General features: G+C 38.8%; 1 protein-coding gene and 1 long non-coding RNA gene across 27 annotated transcripts in view; one reads left to right on the top strand and one right to left on the bottom strand.

Moving 5' to 3' along the window:
• The window catches only part of LOC106998853 (uncharacterized), a 118,623-nt gene extending 113,213 nt beyond the window's left edge, over positions 1-5,410 (bottom strand). Inside the window, exons 1-2 of the long non-coding RNA XR_003730729.2 lie at positions 5,351-5,410; positions 2,450-2,537 (exon numbers count right to left, since the gene is read on the bottom strand). This is a non-coding gene — a long non-coding RNA (uncharacterized LOC106998853). The remainder of the gene's footprint in view (positions 1-2,449; positions 2,538-5,350) is intronic.
• Positions 5,411-5,418: 8 nt separating this feature from the next.
• ARB2A (ARB2 cotranscriptional regulator A) overlaps positions 5,419-14,620 on the top strand; it is a 479,952-nt gene continuing 470,750 nt past the window's right edge. For 21 of the 26 annotated variants that reach the window (XR_013418035.1, XR_013418036.1, XM_002804456.4 and 18 more), the window contains exon 1: positions 5,419-5,579. The gene's annotated coding sequence lies outside the window, so the exon portion shown is untranslated. Of the gene's footprint in view, positions 5,905-14,620 lie in introns of all 26 variants that reach the window. The other 5 variants (XM_078003843.1, XM_015140408.3, XM_078003838.1 and 2 more) reach the window with 1 other exon arrangement.

Genomic DNA, 14,620 nt, shown 5'->3' with positions numbered 1-14,620 from the left:
TACAGCCATTGCGTAAATACAGCCATTCCAAATGGGAGAAATTGGCCAAAACCAAGGGGTTACAAGGCCCATGCAAGTCCAAAATCTAGCAGTTAGTTAAACCTTAAAAGCTCCAAAATTATCTCCTTTGACTCCATATCTCATATTCAGATTACAATGATGCAAGAGGTGGGTTCCCATGGTCTTGGGCAGTTCTGTCCCTGTGGCTCTGGAGGGTACAGTCTCCCTCCTGGCTGCTTTCATGTACTGGCATTGAGTGTTTGCGATTTTTCCAGGCACATGGTACAAGCTGTTGGTGGATCTACCATTCTGGAGTCTGGAAGACAGTGGCCCTCTTCTCAAAGCTCCACTCGGCAGTGCCCCAGTAGTGACTCTGTGTGGGGGCTCTGACCCCACACTTCCCTTTGACACTGCCCTAGCAGAGGTTCTCCCAGAGGGCCCCACCCCTGTAGCAAACTTTTGCCTGGGCATCCAGGTGTTTCCATACATCCTCTGAAATCTAGGTGGAGGTTCCCAAACCTCAATTCTTGATATCTGTGCACCCATAGGCTCAAAATCATGTGGAAGCTTCCAAGGCTTGGGGCTTCTACCCTCTGAAGCAAAAGCCCATGCTGTACCTTGACCCTTTTTAGCTATGGCTGGAGTGGCTGGGATGCAGGGCACCAAGTCCCTAGACTGCACACAGCAGAGGGACCCTGGGCCCCACCCATGAAATCATTTTTTCCTCCTAAACCTCTGGGTCTGTAGTGGGAGAGGCTGCCACAGAGGTCTGTGACATGGCCTGGAGACATTTTCCCCACTGTCTTGGTGATTAACATTCAGCTTCTCATTACTTATGCAAATTTCTGCAGCCAGTTTGAATTTCTCCTCAAAAAATGGGATTTTCTTTTCTACATTGTCAGGCTGCAGTTTTCCAAACTTTTATACTCTGTTTCCCTTTTAAACTGAATGCTTTTAACAGCATCCAAGTCACCTCTTGAATGCTTTGCTGCTTAGAAATTTCTTCTGCCAGATACACTAAATCATGTCTCTCAAGTTCAAAGTTCCACAATTCTCTAGGGCAGGGGCAAAATGCTACCATTCTCTTTGCTAAAACATAACAAGAGTCACCTTTGCTCCAGTTCCCAACAAGTTCCTCATCTCCATCTGAGACCACCTCAGCCTGGATTTCATTGTTTATATCATTATCAGTATTTTGGTCAAAGCTATTCAATAAGTCTCTAGGGAGTTCCAAAGTTTCCCACATTTTCCTGTCTTCTTCAGACCCAAACAGATCCAACATACTCAAGACTGGGCAATTTACAAAAGAAAGAGGTTTAATGGACTTACAGTTCCACATGGCTGGGGAGGCCTCACAATCATGGTGGAAGTTGAAAGGTACATCTCACATGGCAGCAGACAAGAGAAGAGAACTTCTGCAGGGAAACTTCCCTTTTTAAAACTATCTGATCTCGTGAGATGTATTCACTATTACAAGAACAGCAGGGAAAGACCTGCCCCCATGATTCAATTAACTCCCACTGGGTCCTTCCCACAACACATGGGAATTCAACATGAGATTTGGGTGGGGACACACCAAACCATATCAGCAAAGCAATCTCAAGGTAAATGCTGCAGCTGCAAGTGCCACTCGCAAATATTCTTGGGGCAAACAGGAAAAGGGTTACTGGAATTCTACATTGCATATTGTCAAGCGTGGATTTTGGGAGAGTAACATGTCTTGACTCCACTGGGAGAGTACAGCAAATAATGGGAGAGTACAGCAAAAATGATGTGTTTGGTACCCTCCTGGACACCGCCTTACGTGCTTCTTCCCTTGGCTGATATCAGTCTGTATTCTTTCCTTGTGATAAATGGTAACTGTAAAGATAACAACTTTCAGTGAGTTCTGTGAGACCTTCTAGCAAAATTTCAAACTTGAGGGTGTTTCTGGGAACCCTCCAAACTTGCAGTTGGTGTCAGAAATGAGGGACGCCTTGGAGACTGTGCCCTCAAACCTCACAGGTTGTCTAACTCTAGGTAAATATATCAACCTACAAATTGTCTCCATCACAAACTAGAGGCTGCTTTATGTTTTTTGTTTGAAATTCTCTTAAAGTATGTTTTGAACATTGATATGTTATCTTTTCTCATTAAAAAAAAATTCCAGGCATAATGAAAAGTGTGTTCTTGAGTCTAACTCAGCTTTTTTTTCCTAGCTTCTAGATGGAAAACACAAGTGATAGGGGGTTGATTTCAAGTAATAATCATTTTATTGGAAGGGTCATTAGAAATTAGTTGGTTATATGATTCTACTTTTTGGGCTTTGAATATAAACTGAATCTAGAAGGCAGAACTTGTTGTAATTACTATGCCACACTTCACACATACTGTCTTAGTCCATTTTCTGCTGCTGTAAGAATACCACAGACTGGGTAATTTATAAACAAAAGAAATTCATTTGACTTACAGTTCTGGGGACTGCGGAAGTCCAAGATCCAGAGGCTGCATCTGGTGAAGGTCATTTTGTGGCAGAAAGCATCACATGAGGAGAGAGGCTGAGACAAAGTAGTGACAGTGCACAAGACAGAGAGAAAATGGGGGCCAAATGTATCCTTTTTATCAGGATCCTACTCCCATGATAAGTAATCCACTCCCACAGTAATGGCATTCATCCCTTCATGAGGGCATAGCCCCTATGGTCTAAATCACCTCTTTAAGGCTTCACCTCTTAATATTATTACAATGGCAATTACATTTCCAACACATGAATTTTTAGAGAACACATTCAAACCACAGCACATACCTGCTTGGGCTTGGGCAAGGGCAGGAATGTTACTTGATTCTCCAAATTTAAGTCAGCATCCAGACCTCGCTCTAATAGAGTTGGTTAATTTGGACACAGCTTTGCCCTTAGCATCTAATTAAGAATATTTTCCTTAATGGATATTCTTGAACTGCCAAAATGTTGGCACTGAGCCCTAGTCATGATAAGTAGGTTTACATTTTATTTTTAACTTAAATGAACAACATGTAGTCTTGATAGTATTTTTGGAGGTGTCCGTCTGCTGTATGTCACTGAAATTATTTGATGTGAAGGGTCGGAGTAGATTGATAAAAAGATAGATTCCGAAGGAAGTGGTCTGGAATAGGAGGAGGATATGCCAAATATGGTATAGGAACATTTCTTTGATCATCCTAGTGATCAAAGATGGACCAGCTGTTAGCCAGGAGGGAACAAATTTCCTTTCCTTTTTCCTTGTCTTAGTAGCATTTTAAAGTGCAAGAGAAGAGAGGTGGGGAGAGAAACTGAAGTTTCTGGCTTCCCTAGAGATGTATAAATTAAAACTATAAATAAACTAACTTGTACAGTTTAGATGACTATGGTTACAATGAGGGGAAATTTTTGTACTTATACCGTGTAGTCATCATTGTAATGGTTTCTGCTACGCTACACACGGGCTGTTGTAATTCTAACAAAACATCTAAGCCCACACACAATTTTTGTTGCTTTACCTCCTTTCTCCTCACAGATATCCAGAAGATATTTTTTGTGGTCAGCTGAGGCAGGAGTTTACCACTTAGGGTAGAGTAAGGAGAGAAAAGGACTCACTCTGTTTTAGCACATAACCTCCTCATTCTTGATTTTGACATCTTAGGCAGGATTGGACTTGAAAGGATATTTACTCACTGGCTGTTGTCATATAGCAGATTAGTTTCTTTTGCTGAAAAATAACTCCAAAATTTACTGGCTTAAAGTAACAAGAATCATTTTCGTTCCCTCTAATTGTTTCTGTGGGTCAGGAATTCAGAACTGGGCACAGTGGGGATGGTTTGTCTTTGCTTTACGAAATTTGGGACCCCAGCTGAAAGACTGTATGATAGGAACAATCTGAAGGCTCATTCATTCCCATGTAAGTACAGCTGGAATTGTAGGCTGAAGCACCCTTATATTTGTTCAATAGTTTACTATTGAACAAAGTACCTTCCCCTAACCCTTGAGTGGGCCTCTATCCTGGAAACATTGAAAGGTCCGGTTACTCATCTCTTGACCAATCTCCATGTTTTATGTAAAGATTGGTATATTCTCTTTTTATTCAATTTTCATTAGTTTTCCCACTTATGTTCTATTTCTGTTTCAGGAACCCACATTAAAGTTGGTCTCTTTAGGCTCCTCTTGGCTCAGACAGTTTCTCAGACTTTCCTTGTTTTTCATGACTTTAACTGTTTGGAGTAGTACTGGTTAGGTATTTTGTCTGATGTTTTTCTCATGGTTAAACTGGGATTATACATTTTTGGCAGCCTTATCTTTTTAATATAATTTGTCACTGTTGCAAAAGTCTACCAAAATAAAAATGTTTCCCTCCTCTGTTCAACAGTCCTTCAGTTTCTCCAATTGTCTGCAGCAGAAATTCAAATTACTCAGGATGACATATAAAGCTTTTCAGAATCTGGCTGTTGCCTTCCTCTTCAGTATAAAGTGTCACTCTACAAACCATTCTAGTTCTTTCCCGAAATGAAGCCCTAACAGTCTTGCAATGCCCGAGATTCATTAAAAAGACAAGGTAAGGTCACTACCATCAATGACTTTACATTTTAGGGGGGCAGGGTACATTTGCAAATAAATAAATGAATAGCATTCTACTTTTATGAAGGAAACAAGAAAGGAGTGGAGATTAAGAAGTACAAACAGTGTGGGAGTGAAGTATACTTTAGAGAGTCTGGGATCTCCTCTTTGAAGAACATAACTGTTGGTTTACTTGCCAGCCACCAGACTTTCCTTCTCTTTAGCTGTCTCAGAGGAAAGAATGTCTAACTCAGCTTTGTTTCCCCAGCGTCTAGTTTAGCCTAATTCATTAAATTAACAGTTTTGGACTAAATAAATGCGCTGAGAGTACTATCTAAAAATTAAAAATCAGTTGCTACCATCCCTCTCCCCAGATTTATCCTTGAAATACCTTTCAAACCTGTTTCTGGAAAAAATATTAATATCCGTAAGAGTCCCATCTGCGTTAAGCATGATGAGAAAACTTTTGTCATTAGGATGCTAGTATTAACTTCCTATTTTACATGTTATAATTCAAAAGTAAATTTAATCTTTCAAATCTAGACCTCCCGGTTTTTCTGGAATTGAATGGACATGGTAAAGTCTGACACACTGTGAGTGGGGGAATGGGGAATTGGCTGTGAGGACATCCTCAGAATGGTTAAAATTCCGCGGGGAGAATGAGGCTTTAAGGTGGACTCGTCCTCTACCGCTACCCAGGCAGACTTCATAAAGAAGGGCGAGCAGAGTCCGCCAGTGCGTAAGAGGACTACTTAATTCACGTGGGCCTCTTTCTCCATGCCACTTAGTACCACAGGAACCTACCTGGGTCCCGCGCCCCGCCTATTTCCGGGTTGTCGCCGCCGCTGCCGTCGCGTGCGTAATGACGTGTCAGTCTCCTGCAGACCCCGGAAGTGCAACTCGAACTTGGTCGGGGCGCGGATCCCGAGAGGGAAAGTCATAACAACCGCACGAGGGAGTTCGACTGGCGAACTGGAAGGCCACGCCTCCTCCCGCCTGCCCCCTCAGCCCTGTAGCTGGGGGCAGAGCTCAGGTAGGACTGCCGTTTGCGGGGATGTGAGCTCCGGGGGCAGGCCCGGGTCGAAATCCGAGGAGGGTGCTGGCCTGAGTCGGGCTCCGGCGGGGGTCGCTGGCCCTGGGGCCCGAAGCTGTCAGGAACCACGCTGCATTCCCTGCGGACACCTCTGACTTGTGTCTGGGTCCCCGCTGATGGGCAGGTCCCATGTGCGATTTCCAACCTCCAGTCGGGAGCGACACGTGTGTTGCCTGGATGACTTTCCTTATATCGGGGCGTACGGGATTCTGGGAGTCCCTGGAGACAGAGTAATGGGCCCTCCTCCGCTTTCTTGGGAGTGGAGGTATTGTGGTTCTTGTATTAATTTTTTTTTTTCCTACAAAAAGTGTTATTAACTGCTAGCGCTTTACCAGAAGTCATTCGCTGCAGACGGATTAAAGTGCAGTTATAAAATGCTCTCAAAACTTGTAACATGCATGGGCGCGGGTGGGACGTTTCTCTGGGATGCAGTATGAATGTATGAATTAAGTGTTGAATACTTTTGACTTTGAAATAAAGTAAGTATGTTTTGGAGGCAGTCTTCTCTTTCCCTCATCCAGGTGTTTAACATATTCTTTTAGTGCTCCAGGGTCTGTATCTGTTGGGCCAAGAAACTCGTTATTTGTGTTTTGGATATGCTGTATTTAATGACATGCAATGTTGCATTTGTCCGTTTCTCCCAAATCCGCAAAAAAGCTGTAGAGGGAAAAATTCTCTGGTTTTTGTCTGCAATAGAGGGAAAAATTCTCTGGTTTTTGTCTGCAAGTGCCTTGTATATTTATCAAAATATCAATGCGATTTTTTAATGCAGTACATGACATCGTTTGTATTAACGCATGCCGTATACTGCGTAACAAATATCACATGATAAGGTGTATCCTTTATCCTACAATGCGAGGGACAGTTACACTGTATACATTTAGCGAATGTAGAAACTGAGTAAGAGAGTATTTTTGGATCTGCTGGTACCAGGCTTCTTTCAGAATTTTCAACTAGGCCTTACTTCCACTTAACCAGTGAACCCTACACTGAAAAGTTAGGGTGCTGAGTAAGAGAGTATTTTTGGATCTGCTTCATTAAGGCCTCAGTGACAGTGCTGGTACCAGACTTCTTTCAGAATTTTCAACTAGGCCTTACTTCCCCTTAACCAGTGAACCCTACACTGAAAAGCTCTGGATGCTTTCCAGCTATGGCTGCTCCATATGGTAGAATAAATAGTACCAAGGCCAAGAGGGAAACCATGAGCATCCACCTATTTATTCATTTAGCAGATATTTACTGGCAACCTTCAGTGTGCGGGATAGTGTTCAGGTGCTGAGAAGACAGTCGTGAACAAAATAGAAAGTCCTTCTGCTCCTGGAACTTACATTCTAATGAATGGAGAAGTATAATTAACAAGTAAATACATAACGAGTAGTGATTAAGAGCTATAAAGACTGGGTGCGGTGGCTCACGTCTGTAATCCTAGCATTTTGGGAGACCGAGGCTGGCGGATTGCCTGAGCTCTGGAGGTCGAGACCAGCCTGGGCAACATGGTGAACCCTGTCTCTACTAAAATACAAAAAAATTAGCCGGGTGTGGTGGCGTGCACCTGTATTCCCAGCTACTCTGGAGGCTGAGGCAGGAGAATTGCTTGAACCAGGGACGTGGAGGTTGCAGTGAGCCAAGTTGTTCAGATCATGTGCCACATAATTTCTATTCATAATGAGTTCAATTGAGTAATTTGAGTGTGTAATTTAACAATGTCCAAAACTGTAAAAAAAATTGTAAGTGTAATCTGGTAAGAAGGAAGGGCATTTAAAAAAATCTAGAATGTCCAATTGCCCATAAGTTCAAGGTAACAACGTCTTTTTTTTTTTTTTTTAAACTATTGAATGTTTTGTACACTGTCATAATTTATTAGATACTCTTGGGGGTGCTACGTTGAGCTATTTCAGTTATAAATCTCATTTAAATCAATTTCTTTGCTTTAGTTTAATGAATGAAAAATTGTATCACAATTTTATAACTCCTTGGCAAATTAAAATTGATTAATTTACTACAGATGAGATGGCAGATGACTGACTTACTCAAGGTTTCACAGCTAAGTTACAGAGAAATTAGAGACAAAAATGCTATGCTGCTTTCTCTAATATTGTTTGTTGTCTCCATTTGGAGGGAATGATCTCTTTTGTAATATACATAATTGAGATAATTTTTGCTTCAGAGAAAATAACACTGTCAAGACCATCAAAGTAAAGCATTACTGTATATTTCCATTTCTTCATATCAGATTTATTTATTTTTTTACTTGGAAATTGCTAAGAAACTAGATTTTATTTTATTTTTAAACTTTTATTCCTTTCTAACTTTTATTTTTATTTTAGTTCAGGGGGTACATGTGCAGTGACCAGATTGGTAGTTTTTCAATTCTCATCCTCTTCCCAACCTCCACCCTGAAGTAGACCCCATTGTGTACTGTTCCCTTTGTCCATGTGTACTTAATATTTAGCTCTCACATGTAAGTGAGAACATTTTGTATTTGTTTTTTTTTCTGCATTGATTCACATAGAATAATGGCCTCCAGCTCCATCCATGTTGCTGTAAAGGACATTATTTTATTCTTTTTTCTGGCTGTGTGGTGTTCCATGGTGTATACGTGCCACATTTTCTTTGTTCAGTCCATTGTTGATGGGTATGTAGGTTGATTCCACATCTTTGCTTTTTTGAATAGTGCTGTGATGACCATATGAGTACATGTTGTCTTTTTATTGGAATGATTTCATCCTTTGGGTTTGTACCCAGGAATGGGATTGTTGAGTTGAATGGCAGTTCTTTCTGTTTTAGCTTTGAGAAATCTCCAAACTGCTTTCCACAGTGGCTGAAATTTACATTCCCCCCACCACTGTAAAAGCATTCACTTTTCTCCACAACCTCATCAGCAGCTGTTATTTTTTTACTTTTTAATAACAGCCATTCCAACTGATGTGAGATGGTTCTTATTTTGGTTTTGATTTGCATTTCTCTAAAACTCAGTGATGTTGAGCATTTTTTCATATGCTTGCTGGCCATGTGTATATCTTGTTTTGAGAATTGTTTGTTCATGTCCTTTGCCCATTTTTTATGGGTTTTTTTTGCTTGTTAATTTGTTTAAGTTCCTTACAGATCCTGGCTATGGGACCTTTGTAGGATGCATAGTCTGCAAATTTTTTCTCCCATTCCGTAGGTTGTCTGTTTACTCTGTTGATACTTTCTTTTGTTGTGTAGAGGCTCTTTAGTTTAATTAGGTCTTTCTTTTCAACTTTTGTTTTTGTTGCAGTTGCTTTTGGAGTCTTCATATGAAATCTTTGCCAGGGCCTAGGTTCAGAATGGTATTGCCTAGATTTTCTTTTAGAGTGTTTATAGTTTTAGGCCTTACATATAAGTCTTTAATCCATCGTGAATGGATTTTTGTGTATGGTAAAAGGAAAGGGTTCAGTTTCAATCTTCTGCGTATGGCTAGGCAGTTATCCCAGCACTCTTTATTGAATAGGGAGTCCTTTTCCCATTGCTTATTTTTGACTTTGTCAAAGATCAGATGGTTTTAGGTGTGTGGCTTTATTTCTGGGTTCTCTATTCTGTTCCATTGTTTTATGTGTCTGTTTTTTTTTTTTTTTTTTTTTTTTTTTCCCCAGTACCACGCTGTTTTGGTTACTGTAGCCTGGTAGTATAGTTTGAAGTCAGATAGTGTGATGCCTCTGGCTTTGTTCTTTTTGCTTAGGATTGTTTTGGGTATTCAGGCTGCTTTTCAGTTCCATATGAATGTTAGATATTTTTTCTAGTTCTGTGAAAAATGTAATTGGTAGCTTGATAGGAGTAGCATTGAATCTGTAAATTGCTTTGAGCAACATGGCCATTTTAATAATGTTAATTCTTCCTCTCCATGAGTAAGGAATATCTTTCCATTTGTGTTGTTTCTGATTTCTGTAGCAAAGTTTTGTAATTCTCATTGTAGAGATCTTTCACCTCCCTGTTGAGCTGTATGCCTAGGTATTTTATTTCTTTTGTGGCTATTGTGAATGGGATTGCATTCTTGATTTGACTCTCAGCTTGGACGTTATTGCTGAAATGCTACTGATTTTTTGACATCGATTTTGTATCCTGAAACTATGTAGAAGTTGTTTATCAGATCTAGGAACCGTTGGGTAGAGAGAGTGGGGTTTTCTAAGTATAGAATCATTATCATCTGTGAACAGAGATAGTATGACTTCCTCTTAATTTGGATGCCTTTCATTTGTTTCTCTTGCTTAATTGCTTTGGATGAAATTTCCAGTGCTATGTTGAATAGTTGTGGTGAGAGTGGGCATGCTTGCCTTTTTCCGGTTTTCAAGGGAAATGTCTCTAGCTTTTCCCTATTTAGTATTATGTTCGCTGTGGGTTTGTCGTAGATGGGTCTTTTTATTTAAGGTATGTTCCTTCAGTGTCTAGTTTGTTGAGAATTTTTAACACGCAGTGATGTTAAATTTTATCGAATGCCTTTTCTGCATATATTGAGATGATCATGTGGTTTTTGTTTTTAGTTTTGTTTATGTGTTGAATCACGTTTACTGATTTACATATGTTGACCCAACCTTGTATAACAGGAATAAAGCCATCTTGATCATGGTAGATTAGGTTTTTGATGTGCTTCTGGTTTTGGTGTGCTAGTATTTGTTGAGGATTCTTATATCTATATTCATCAGGGATATTGGCCTAAAGTTTTCTTTTTTCATTGTGTTTCTACAAAGTTATGGTATCAGAATGATGCTGGCTCCATAGAATGATTTGACGGGGAGTCCTTTCTTCTCAGTTTTTGGAATAGTTTAGTACGGTTGTTATCCGCTCTTCTTTATATGTTGGGTAGAATTTGCCTGTCAATATGTCTTTTCCAGGGCTGCTTTTGGGTGTAGGCTTTTTATTACTGAATCAATTTTGAAATTCACTATTGGTCTGTTCAGGGTTTCAATTTATTTCTGATCAATCTTGGGAGGTTGTATGTTTTGAGGAACTTATCCATTTTCTCTAAGTTTTCTAGTTTGTATAGGTAGAGGTGTCCATAATAGTCTCCGAGGGTTTTTTGTATTTCTGTGGGGTCAGTTGTAATCTTCACTTTGCATTTCTGATTGTGTTTATTTGGACTTCTTTCTTTATTTCTTTATTTGTCTAGCTAGTGGTCTGTCAGTCTTATTCTTTCAGAGAACCACGTTTTGGTTTCATTGACCTTTTGTATAGTTTTTCATGTCTTAGTTTTGTTCAGTTAAGCTCTGATTTTGGTTTTTTCTTCTGCTAGCTTTGGGGTTAGTTTACTTTTGTTTTTTGTTTTTTGTTTTTTTTTTTTGGTTGCTCTAGGTGTGATGTTAGGTTGTTAATTTGAGATCTTTCTAACTACCTGATGTAGGTGTTTACTGCTATAAACTTTCCTTTGAAGACTGCTTTAGCTGTGTCTCAGAGAATCTGGTATGTCATTTCTTTGTTTTCATTAGTTTCAAAAAATATCTTGAATTCTGTCTTAATTTCATTGTTTACCCAAAGTCATTCAGGGAACAGATTGTTTAATTTCCACATAATTATATGATTTTGGAGATCTGTTCTTGTACTGTGGTTGAGAGTGTGGTATAATTTCAGTTTTTTTTTTTTTTTTTTTAATCTGTTGAGAATTCCTTTATGGCTGAGTGTGTGGTCAATATTACATTATGTGTCATGTGCAGATAAGAAGAATGTATATTCTGTTGTAGTTGAATGGAGTGTTCTGTAGATGTCTGTTAGGTCCGTTTGGTCAAGTGTCAAGTTTAGGTCCTAAATATCTTTGTTAGTTTTGTGCCTCGATGATCTGTCTAGTACTGTCAGTGGGTGTCGAGATGAGATCTTCCACTATTAATCTTCCACTATTATTGTGTGGTTATCTAAGTCTCTTTGTAGGTCTCTAAGAACTTATTTTATGAATCTGGGTGCTCCAATGTTGGATGCATGTATATTTAGGATAGTTAATTTTCATGTTGAATTGAACCTTTTATCATTATCTAATGCCCTTCTTAGTCCTTTTTGATTATTGTTGCTTTCAAGTCTGTTTTTTGAATTACAAAATTAAAAGAGCAATCTGTCTCTTTTTTTGTTTTCTGTTTGCTTGATAGATTTTTCTCTATCCCTTACTCTGAGTCTGTGCGTATCATTGTATGTGATATGGGTCTCTTGAAGATGGTATATAGTTAGGTCTTGTTTCTTTATTCAAATTGCCACTCTGTGTCTTTTAAGTGGTGTAGTTAGTCCGTTTACATTCAGGGTCAGTATTGATATGTGAAAATTTGATCCTGTTGTGCTGTTAGCTGCTTGTTATGTAGATTTGATTGTGTAGTTGCTTTATGGTGTCAATGGTCTGTATACTTAAGTGTGTTTTTGTGGTGGCCAGTAATGGCCTTTCATTTTCATGTTTAGTGCTTCCATAAGGACCTCTTACAAGGCAGGTCTGGTGGTAGTGAATTCCCTTAGTATTTGCTTATCTGAAAAGGATTTTATTTGTCTTTCACTTAATGAAGCATAGTTTGGCTGGATGTGAAATTCTTGGTTAGCATTTCCTTTCTTTAAGAACGCTGAATAAAGGTCCCCAGTCTTTTCTGGCTTGTAGGGTTTCTGCTGAAAGGTCAGCTGTTAGCCTGATGGGGTTCCCTTTGTAGGTGACCTCTACCTTCTTTTTAGCTCCCTTTAAGATTTTTTCTTTTACTTTGACCATGGAGAATCTGATGACTATTTGTCTTCAGGATAGTTGTCTTGAATAGCATCTTATAGGGGTTTTCTGCAGTTCCTGAATTTGAATGTCTACCTCCCCAGAAAAGTTAGGGAAATTTTCATAATTTTTAATTATGTTTTCTAAGTTGCTTTCTCTCTGTCTCTGTCTTTCAGGAATGCCAGTGTGTCATATGTTTGGTCTGTTTACGTAATCCCATATTTTTAGGAGGTTTTTGTTCATTCTTTTTATTCGTTTGCCTTTATTTTTGTCTGATTGAGTTCATTTGAAGAATTGGTCTTTGAACTTTGAGATTCTTTCCTCAGTTTTGTCTATTCTGAGCACTTCTGATTGTATTATGAAATTTTTTTAGTGAGTTTTTCAGCTCTATCAGATCAGTTTGGTTCCTTCTTAAAATGACTATTTCATCTTTAAGTTCTTGTATTGTTTTATTGGATTCCTTGGATTCCTTGGATTGGGTTTCAGCTTTCTCCTGAATCTTGATGATTCTCCTTGCCATCTGCATTCTGAATTCTATGTCTATAATTTCAGACTAGTTAAGAACCATTCTTAGGCAGGTGGTGCAGTCATTTGGAGGTAGGAAAACACGCTGACTTTTTTTTTACTTTGGAATTATTGATATTTATTATTTCCTATGCTATAACATAGTTAAAGCTAATTTTCAGGAGGAAAGTTTCATTTTGTAATTATTCATTATTATACTGTGATGGGGAGGGCTTTAGTATTCTTTTTTTCCTGGTTATTCCTTTTTTTAAAAAAAAAATATTTTAGGTTTGGGGATACATGTGTAGGTTGGTTACATAGATAACATGTGTCATAGGGTTTGTTGTATGTATTATTACATCACCCAAGTATTAAGCTCAGTATCCAATAGTCATCTTTTCTGCACATTGCCCTCCTCCTCACCTCCCTCTCTTAAGTAGACCCCAGTGTCTATTGTTACTTTCTTTATGTTCATCAGTTCTCCTAATTTAGCTCACATTTATAAGTGAGAACATGCAGTATTTGGTTTTCAGTTACTGTGTTAGTTTGCTAAGGATGATGGCCTCCAGCTTCATCCATGTTCCCGCAGAAGACATGATCTCATTTTTTTTTTTATGGCTGCGTAATATTCCATGGTGTGTATCTACCACATTTTCTTTATCCAGTCTGTCATTGATGGGCATTTAGTTTGATTCCATGTTTTTACTGTTGTGAACAGTACTGCAGTGAACATTCACGTGCCTGTGTCCTTATAATAGATATTCTTCCTCTGAGTGTATACCCAGTGACGGTATTGCAGCATCAAATAGTAGCCCTGCTTTTAGCTCTTTGAGGAAAAGCTATACTGCTTTCCACAATGGTAGAACTAATTTACACTCCCACCGACAATGTATCAGGGTTCCCTTTTCTCCACAACTTTGCTGGCATATGTTATTTTTTAACTTTTTAATAGTAACCATTCTGACTGGTGTGAGATGGTATCTCATTCTCGTTTTGATTTGCATTTCTCTAATGATCAGTGATATTGAGCTTTTTTTCATATGCTTTTTGTGTACATGTATGTCTTTTAAGAAGTACCTGTTCATGTCTTTTGTTTACTTTTTAATGGGGTTTTTTGTTTTTCTCTTACAATGTTGTTTAAGTTCCTTGTGGATGCTGGACTTTCTCCTGAATCTTGATTTTTGCCAACTATGCATCTGACTAAGACAGATTTTTTTCCCATTATGTAGGTTGTCTGTTTACTCTGTTGATAGTTTCTTTTGCTGTGCAGAAGCTCTTAAGTTTAATTAGATTCCATTTGTCAGTTTTTGCTTTTGTTGTGATTGCTTTTGGTGTCTTTGTCATGAATTCTTTGCCCATTCGTAGGTCCAGGATGGTATTGCCTAGGTTGTTTTCCAGGGGTTTTATAGTTTTGGGTTTTACATTTAAGTCTTTAATCCATTTGAGTCTATTCTTGTATATGGTATAAGGAAGGGGTCCAGATTTAGACTTCTGCATATGGCTTGCCACTTATCTCAGCACCATTTTTTGAATAGGGAGTCTTTTCCCCTTTTCTTGTTTTTGTCAGCTTTGTCAAAGATTAGATGGTCATAGATGTGTGGCCTTATTTGTGCGCTCTTTATTCTGTTCTATTGGTCTATATACTTGTTTTTGTACCCATACTATGCTGTTTTGATCCCTGCAGCCTTGTAGTATGGTTTGAAGTCAGGTAACATGATACTCCAGCTTTGTTCTTTTTGCTTAGTATTGTGCTGGCTATTTGAGCCATAAAATTACTTTTCTGGTTCCATAAAAATTT

The sequence above is a fragment of the Macaca mulatta genome, chromosome 6, assembly GCF_049350105.2.
Source record: "Macaca mulatta isolate MMU2019108-1 chromosome 6, T2T-MMU8v2.0, whole genome shotgun sequence".
NCBI classification, from domain to species: domain Eukaryota; kingdom Metazoa; phylum Chordata; class Mammalia; order Primates; family Cercopithecidae; genus Macaca; species Macaca mulatta.
Note: the sequence above shows the minus strand (reverse complement) of the source record. Positions and strands in the feature narration are given on the sequence as shown.